Source organism: Canis lupus, chromosome 23 (genome assembly GCF_048164855.1).
Source record: "Canis lupus baileyi chromosome 23, mCanLup2.hap1, whole genome shotgun sequence".
In the NCBI taxonomy this organism is placed as follows: domain Eukaryota; kingdom Metazoa; phylum Chordata; class Mammalia; order Carnivora; family Canidae; genus Canis; species Canis lupus.
Genome location: NC_132860.1, coordinates 8,283,460 through 8,292,303, shown reverse-complemented (window position 1 = coordinate 8,292,303; position 8,844 = coordinate 8,283,460).

Genomic DNA, 8,844 nt, shown 5'->3' with positions numbered 1-8,844 from the left:
TTTAGCCTCTCTGAATTAGACCTTTTACATATCATCAGTGCACATTTTAAATGTTTCTTTTTTCTCAACCACAGTGATGTCTTAAAACTTCAGAGCCTGGGGCACCTGGGTGGGTCAGTCGGTTGAGCATCTGACTCTTGATTTTGGCTCAGGTCATGATCTCAGGGTCATGAGATCGAGCCCCATATCAGGGTCCACGCTGGGCATGGAGCCTGCATAAGATTCCCTCTTTCCCTTTCCCTGTCCCACCCCCCCCCTCATGCTCGCTTGCTCCCTCTTTTTCTCTCTCTTTCTCTCAAAAAGCAAACAAAACTTCAGAGTATTAAGAACATCAAATGGTTCTGAGCACACAGAAAAACCCCAAATCTGCATTTTTCAATAAAACTCTTCAGAACCTGCAAACCTGCATTTGAGGACAAGTGGTAAATCTACCAGGAGAGATTCCTGGACCCACAAGCTACGAATGGTTTCTGTTTTCTTAGTATAGTTGACACCCAATGTTACACTAGTCTCAGGTGTACAACATAGCGATTCCACAAGTTTACAGGTTATGCTGTGCTCACCACAAGTATAGCTGCCATCTGTCCTATTACATCACTGTTACAACATGACTATTTCTTATGCTGTGTCTTTTATTCCTGTGATTTATTCATTCCCTAACTGGACCCACGTACCCACATTTAAATGGTCTTTAATTTACTTGCGTGTTGATCCTCTTCAAAAAAATAATTTGGTGTATTTTAAAATTGGCAAAGGCTAATTCTGCTATATTGGTAAGTTGTGAAAGCTGTATGGATATAGTTTAAACTTCCTTAAAAAGATCAAATATATTATTTCCTTTTTTACAGACTTGTTTATTTATTATCTTAGTGCGGGGGCAGAGGAGGAGTGGGAGAGAGAGAGAATAACCAGACTTCCTGCTGAGGGCAGAGCCAACGGACAGACGGACAGACTGGATCTCATGACCCTGAGATCACAACCTGAGCCAAAATCAAGAGTCAAATGCTTAACTGACGGAGCCACGCAGCTGCCCCGCAAATATATTATTTCTAAAACATTTTAATACTGTTTCATTTATTAATAGGGAAACAAAGAAAAATTATGAGTAGCCAAAAATCTCTTCCACACGCAGCTACATAAACTAATAATACCGATAATTAGGAATAGTTTAGCTAATGAGAGATCTTGATCAGAAAACTTTTTTAAACCTTATAGTTTTATAGCAATAGTGACAGCAAGGATTTCTTTCAAAGTGGTGTTTTTATTCCCATCTCTCCCTAAAGATTTTTGGAAGAACTAAACCTTTTGCGTGGTTTAAGAAATGGCTTTGAAATGTTTTTCGGAAAGTGAGCAGCATATCTTTTTCCCTCTTTGGAACCGGAGCCGAGACCACAGGAACATGAGTAGAGCCCCAGGTCTTTCTTTCATGAGTGTGTGTGTCTCCAATGACTCTCCTGCTGGGACCCTAATAGGATTTATTCCCCTTACACCTTGATCTTCCCTGGCTCCTCATGCTGTTCTATGTTCTTGGTTTAATGAGATAATTCCTGTGATCCAGGGCAAAAGACAAACAACAACAAAAACCTACCTTTTCCTTAGACAAAAGGGATAGCTGAAGGAATGCGGAGTTAGGTTCTCTGCTGTCATTTTATGTGGCCAATATTTGACAGCAATCCTGAATATGCTGAGCCAGGAAGATGACAGTAGCCAATCTCAAAATCTCAGCCGTGGCTGGGCAGACTGCATCTCACACAAGTCTATTTAGCCTTGATAATGTGGGAAGATAGTAGCTGACTGGGAAGGGCTGGGAAGAGGAGGGGTACAGTAAGAACTCGAAACGATCTAGGGTTGATGGAATAAGCAATAAATGTATACAATGGAATATTACTCAGCTATTAGAAATGACAAATACCCACCATTTGCTTCAACGTGGATGGAACTGGAGGGTATTATGCTGAGTGAAGTAAGTCAGTCAGAGAAGGACAAACATTATATGTTCTCATTCATTTGGGGAATATAAATAATAGTGAAAGGGAAAATAAGGGAAGGGAGAAGAAATGTGTGGGAAATATCAGAAAGGGAGACAGAACATAAAGACTGCTAACTCTGGGAAACGAACTAGGGGTGGTAGAAGGGGAGGAGGGCGGGGGGTGGGAGTGAATGGGTGACGGGCACTGGGGGTTATTCTGTATGTTAGTAAATTGAACACCAATAAAAAAATAAATTAAAAAAAAAAAAAAAAAAAAAAAGAAATATTCATAGAAAAAAAAAAAAAAAATGTATGTGTAAAATGTTTAATGATGGAAATGAGAGTAATAGACACTGGGAAGGTTATGAAAATAGAAGTAAGCAAAATCCTCTATCATAGAAAAAAGGAACAGATAATGTCTAAAATAGATGCATCAAAAAATAGAGATCTATTACTTAGAAATGTAAAAGTGACCACAAGAAAAATTTTAAATTATTTAATAAATTTAAAGAGGTTGGTTTTAGGGAGGAGTTGGGTTGAAGAGGACTGGGGCACGGGAAACTTGTTTTATTATGATGATGATCTCTTGTACTCTTAGATTTTATAACCATGTAAATATATATAATATATATATAAACATTTTTTATGTAGTAAAAATAAAATAGGGAGTAATTCTGATCCCCCCTGATAGTCAGGTTGGGGCTGAAGAGAGAAGGAACAGGGTCTGGGATGTCTGGCCAAGGGGCTTATATGGTAAATCTGCTTTTGCTGTTGGCCTTGTTCAGTGTCAATGATGAGCAAGAGGATTTGCATGGCCTGCAGTAGTCCTGGCGTCTTGGCCTTCCTGTCCAGATTTGGATGCAAGACAGGTAAAAGCTCGTGATAGTAAAGAGCTTTACAAAGTACAATTTCAAAAACAGTTATTTCCACATCCTTCGGATAGCCTAGAGAAGTGGTCCTGTCCTGGTCAAGCCTAGAGAGGATTATAGACATGAAATAGCTCTGGGGAGAGTGGGCCCCTTTCTCTGCCTCAGCCCTGTAACAAGTCATACCCTAGAAATCTTGATTTTGTGCTTGCTGTTTATGCTGAAGTTAGAAGAGATCTATGACTCCTCATAGCTTCTTGGCTCAGAAATCTCTATTGGTAGCTTTTACCGCTTGTTCCCAAATGTATGTGCATGTTCTGGGGAGCTTTACTGAAAATGCAGATCCCTCGGTACCATCCAAGGAGATCCTCATGCTGTAGATCTTTTTTTTTTTTTTTTTAAAAAAAAAAAGGATTTTATTTATTCATGAGAGACACAGAGAAAGAGAGAAGCAGAGACACAGGCAGAGGGAGAAGCAGGCTCCATGCAGGGAGCCTGATGTGGGACTCAATCCCGGGTCTCCAGGATCACACCCTGGGCTGAAGGCGGCGCTAAACCTCTGAGCCACCCAGGCTGTCCCATGCTATAGGTCTTGAATCGCATCCGGAACCTGAGGTGATTCTGACCAGGTGTGAGAACACTGCCTTAATCCAGTCTGGTTTATGTAACCCTCATGACAATCTTAAGAAATAGAAGACCAAAACTCAAAAAGTCATTTTCCCAAAATCGTACCTAACAGTGAAGTCAGTATTTTAAGCATAACATGTCTACACTCCTCCTGAAACTGACCTTCTCTCCTAAAAAGAGCCCTGATGTGGAGGCTTTGCCAGTTTTGGCGGTGTCAGTACCCTTATCATGGCTGATTTCAAGTTACCAACAGGCCATCACGAACGTGGAGCTGGAAAAAAGATGCTCCAAACCACACGAATATTTCTATGATATAGACACAATGACCTGAGTAGAGGTATAGCCTTAAGAGCCTAGTAAAGTGCAGTAAAGTAATTAGGAACTGGTAAGTCTCGAGTATCCATTCCCTTTGTAATATAATTTATTTAATTGTAGGTTTAATTTTTAATAATGACCGAGTTGAGCCACTGACTTCCACTGGCTTTCACAGTCACCTGAAAATTGAACACCTGGCTCTCGCAAGCTGTCACAAGCCAGTGTGCCTGACTCCAAAGCCCTCTATACTAGTGTTTAACAACACATGGTCTGTGGAATACAAATTCTTCAGTCTTTTCTGAAACAAGATTTTAAAGGTCAAATATATTTGGGAAGTGCTGCATGATTGATTGCCTCTTTAAAAATCTACCATTTAGATTGGTGTATTGTAGTCCCTAAGAAGTGTTGGGGTAAAGAGACCTGTTAACATCAACCCCCAGGTTCCCCTTTACATGTATTAGCCCTCAGCATCCTGCAGCATGGGTGCTCCTTCCACTTTGGGATATGCTGTGCATCTGGGGAAATCCTAGCAAAGTGATTAGAGAGTACTGGCTGTGGAGCCAGACCACCTGAGTTTGAATCCTGGCTCCACCATTTGAGGTTGAGGGTCTTTGGGCAAAAGTTGAGCAAATAAAAGTTGAGCAAAAGTCTGGGCAAATAAAAACTTCCTGTCTTCGTTTCCTACACTACAACACAGGAATAATAGTAATTCCTATTTCGTATGGTCATGGCGAGGATTAAATGAGTTAGCATATACATGAAGCGCGTAGAGCAGCGCCAAGCACCTGAGAAGTGCTACCTGAGTTTACACCAGGATTACCCTTGTTCTCATGCCACTCGGCCTCTAGCCCAGTCTTCCATCTCCGGATCTCAGGCTTCCCAATTAGCAGTATGGAAGAAGGCAAGGGTCTCCTGACATTCTTTCCTAAGTTCAAAGCATTTCTAGCCATACTAGAAAGATTTAGGATTTGCCATTTTTCTTGAACCTGCCAACTTGGACTGTGATTTTAGATTTTACATTTAAATAAAAATGCCCTTAATTAGAAACCACTTAGACAGCCCATGACATTGATTAGAGAGGAATTTTCTTTTGCCATCAAGAAGATAATGGTGGCTTAACAGCAGGCCTCTTCCTTCTGAGTCAGCATCATCAGGAGCAGGAATTGTCACCTTTCACAGAAGACTGGCTCCAAGTCCTCCTAGCTCTCTTGCATCCATGACTTCTCCCCGGACACCTGAAGGGCATGAACCCCTCCAATGCTTTGCCTCCTTGCCAACTTAGCAAGCTGCATTCTGCCTAAGAGCATCGTGGAGAGGTGACTGCACACGGAATCCCACAAGAGCTGGGTTAAGGGAAGCTAGCTGTGACTTCACCGTAGTTTTGCAGAAACCTGATTTTATTTGAAAAGGAGTATGGGCAAAGGGCACGAAGAGGTCACTCAAAAAAACACACAAAAGACCAACAGACATAAAAATATGTCTAACCTCACTAATAATAATCAAAGAAATGTCTTAAGACAACATATTTCTTATGTTAGGGCAAAAAAAAAATTTTTTTCCAATTGATAAAATCTAATAGTGGCAAACATGTGAGGAAACCAGCATTCTCTTACACTATTATTAGGGAATATAGTATATTTTTGGAATACCATTAAACAATATAAATCAATATTTGAAATGCATATGTCATTTGACACAGCAATTTGACTTTAGAAACATCACAAGAAGATAAAATTGGACCAGGAAACAGAGGTGTATGTTCAGAGAGACTCAAAACGGCTCTTAATTATTTATAAAATGGAAACAAAACTAATTATATATGTGGTAGATTAAATTGTGGGTCTCAATTTTTTACCCCAATCTGCACTCACATGTCTTCATCATAAGCAAAGTCTATTTCCCATTCCTTGACTTTGGCTTTGGCTATGTGATATGCTTTGAGTGGTACCTGGGCAGAAGGAGGATGAGAGACACCTGGAGGAGAGCCACCCTTGCCCCTATAGACAGAGCAGCCATAAATTGAGGCCAGCCTAAGTCCGCCAAAGTCCAGCCAACCTCCAGACATGTGATATATATATATATTTTTAATTTATCCATCTGTATCTAAGTGTAGAATTTATATAGAATATGTATAATTATATAAATTATGCATATAATACATATATACTTATATGTAAGTCATTGTTTTAAGTCACTGCAATTGAAGGGTAATTTATTAAACAGTTCACCCATACAGTCCATCAATAGCACATGTATGTGATACCACACTATGCAGCTGTTACCGGTGATGATATGATCTATACTTACTGGCATGGAAAGGTGTCTACTCAATATTATAAAGTGAAGGAAACCAGATTTCAGAACACTATCTAGGTATAATTACACACACACACACACACACACACACACACACAGATATAAGAACAGATGTTTTGTTTATTTCTGGAGGGTGGGAATCAGAATTTTTTTCTTTTTTCTGTAGTTTTGTCTATTGCTTTTATTCTTCAAAGAGCCCTCATATTTTTTAGAATTGGAAACATGGCAATGGCAAAGATTGTAATATATACTTAGAGAACAAAAAAGAGTAGTCTGTTTAGAATAAAGAGAAATGCAGTAGGAAAAGAGGATCCCAGGTTACACACCGCCTTGAAAGGTGGACAGTGTTCAGGTGTGATGTACTGAGAACTAGAAATAGACATAATAGTAGTTAGCACTGATTCATGCTCACTCCAATCATTCTTATCAGCTTATCCTGATAAGTGAATGATCTCGTGTAGTCTACATAGCAACCCTTTAAGGTCATGATTTTACCTTTCCTCATATTATAGAAAAAGAAACAAGTTCTAGGAGGATAAATAACTTGCTCTGGATCACACAGTGGATTTGAACACAGATCTGTCTCCAGAGCCCATCTTCCTTCCAGCATGCACGCTTATTCTCATTGTGGGCTTTGAGTGAAGGAATGGCAGGGAAGAGTGACAGGAGGTGCTAGGCATGGAATCCGAATACCCAAGCTCTTATAGCTGAAGGGGCTGTGGATAAAGGCTAGGTGGAGGGCACTATAGCTCAGAGGAGAGGTCAGAGAATCAGTCAGAATCAGAGGTCCAGTCCTATCTCAGCACGGAGTGGTTGTGCACCGAGGCCCCTCTAACTCTGGCTTTATCCTTCCATGAAAATGTAGGATAAATAATAAATACCTCCTTCATAGTAATGGGCGTCACTTCAGTGCCTGGCACATGAGCCACCAATAAATGGTTGCTAATATATTTTTTTAATTTTTATTTATTTATGATAGTCACATCAGAGAGAGAGAGAGGCAGAGACACAGGCAGAGGGAGAAGCAGGCTCCATGCACCGGGAGCCCGACGTGGGATTCAATCCCGGGTCTCCAGGATCGCACCCTGGGACAAAGGCAGGCGCTAAACCGCTGCACCACCCAGGGATCCCGCTAATATTTTAATATAAATAAAAGCACTTTGGAAAACATAAAATGCTAAACACATGCTAATAGTTGCAATTTACAATTTTAATGAACACAGTGTTTATTTAAGGCAGGGAGACGTTCCAGTGGAGGAAGCTCGGACTTGGCAACAGGCTAGCACCTGCAGATTAATGGATGTGACAAGTTTAAAAGGTCACCAAGATATAAAATCTGGAAAAATAGCGATGATCTTGATGAAGAAAGCTTCATTACTAAATTGTGGAAAATGTGTTGAAAAGCCTGTTTGTGGCAATGAAGGCTGTCTGTAAAGGATATGTTCATTCATTCATCCATTCATTCATTCACAAACACCTACCATGTGCCTGGCACTGTAGTATACTATACTCAAGCACATTATGGTGGGAAGTGAGGGGGGACAAAATGTAGTCAAATGGTCACACAAATAAGTGTAAAATGCATCAGTGATAGAGAATAGGTGCACGGGATTATGAAAACAAAGAACCGGAAAACGTTTCCGGAGAACGTGATGATGAGATGATGATGATTCGGCTGAGATCTGAGGGGTGAATAGAAACTTAAATGACTTAGTTCAGGTTGTTACTTTGCAGATGTGCGATCAGCTTCCCATTTGGCCACGTAAATCAGAGGCTCTCAGACTTGAGTGTGCTGAATCACATGGGGCTTGGCTCGTAGACCCGCGCTGGGCCTTGACCACGGAGTCGGACTCGGTGAGTCTGGGGTGGGGCCCGCGGGGTGATGCGGGTGCAGCTGAGCTGGGGCCACACTTTGAGAACCCTGCTGCAGATTAACGCCCAACACTGCCTCCTGCCAACTAGCACAACTAACGTGAGCAACTTGTAACAAATGCTTTCCGGGTTGCTCACCACAGAAATCAATTTCGGAAGTCTTTTGGTTGAAATGTTTTTACACCAGGTTGAATGTTAACATTACATGTTCAACCTTTCTCTTTATTGAAAAATGAAAAAAAAAAAAAAAAAACCACCACCACCGTAATCGCGGCCTCGCCCTGCAGTTAGCTCTGGGTGAACAAATGTCAAAGCACTGCAAGCAACTCTAATGGGATCTTTGAAGGGGAAGAGGAGTGCCTGCCCCCCCCCCCACCCTGAGGCCACTGTGGGTGCAGAGCAGATGAGGGGCATGCTGGCTGGGGAGCGGCTTGGTTCGGGATGATCCTATAATTTACAGTGTGAGAATTCTGTTCCTCGGAGGCTGGGAAAAGGGAAAGCTGTCAACTATCGACCCCTGATCTATTTTATTACTTTGCAACAACACCACACAAGAAATGCATGAGTACATCCCCTTCTAAGCGAGCCAAAGCAGTAGAGATAAGGCCGATAAGGCCGTCCCAGCGCTCATTCTTCTCTTCCTTTCCCCAGAACTAATTTTTGTTGTCAGTTTGGCATTTATGTTTCCAGACCCTCTTCTACACAGTTTCTATGGGAACAATTGATTCTGGTTTCCTGTGAAGGTATCATGCTCTGTGTTGTTCCACAACTTACTCTTTCTTTCCACTCATGGGTATGTCCTATGGATTTTTCCATGTCAGCGCAAAACTCCAACCGTGCTCTTATTTTTTGCATATTACTGCATAATACAGAATAGCA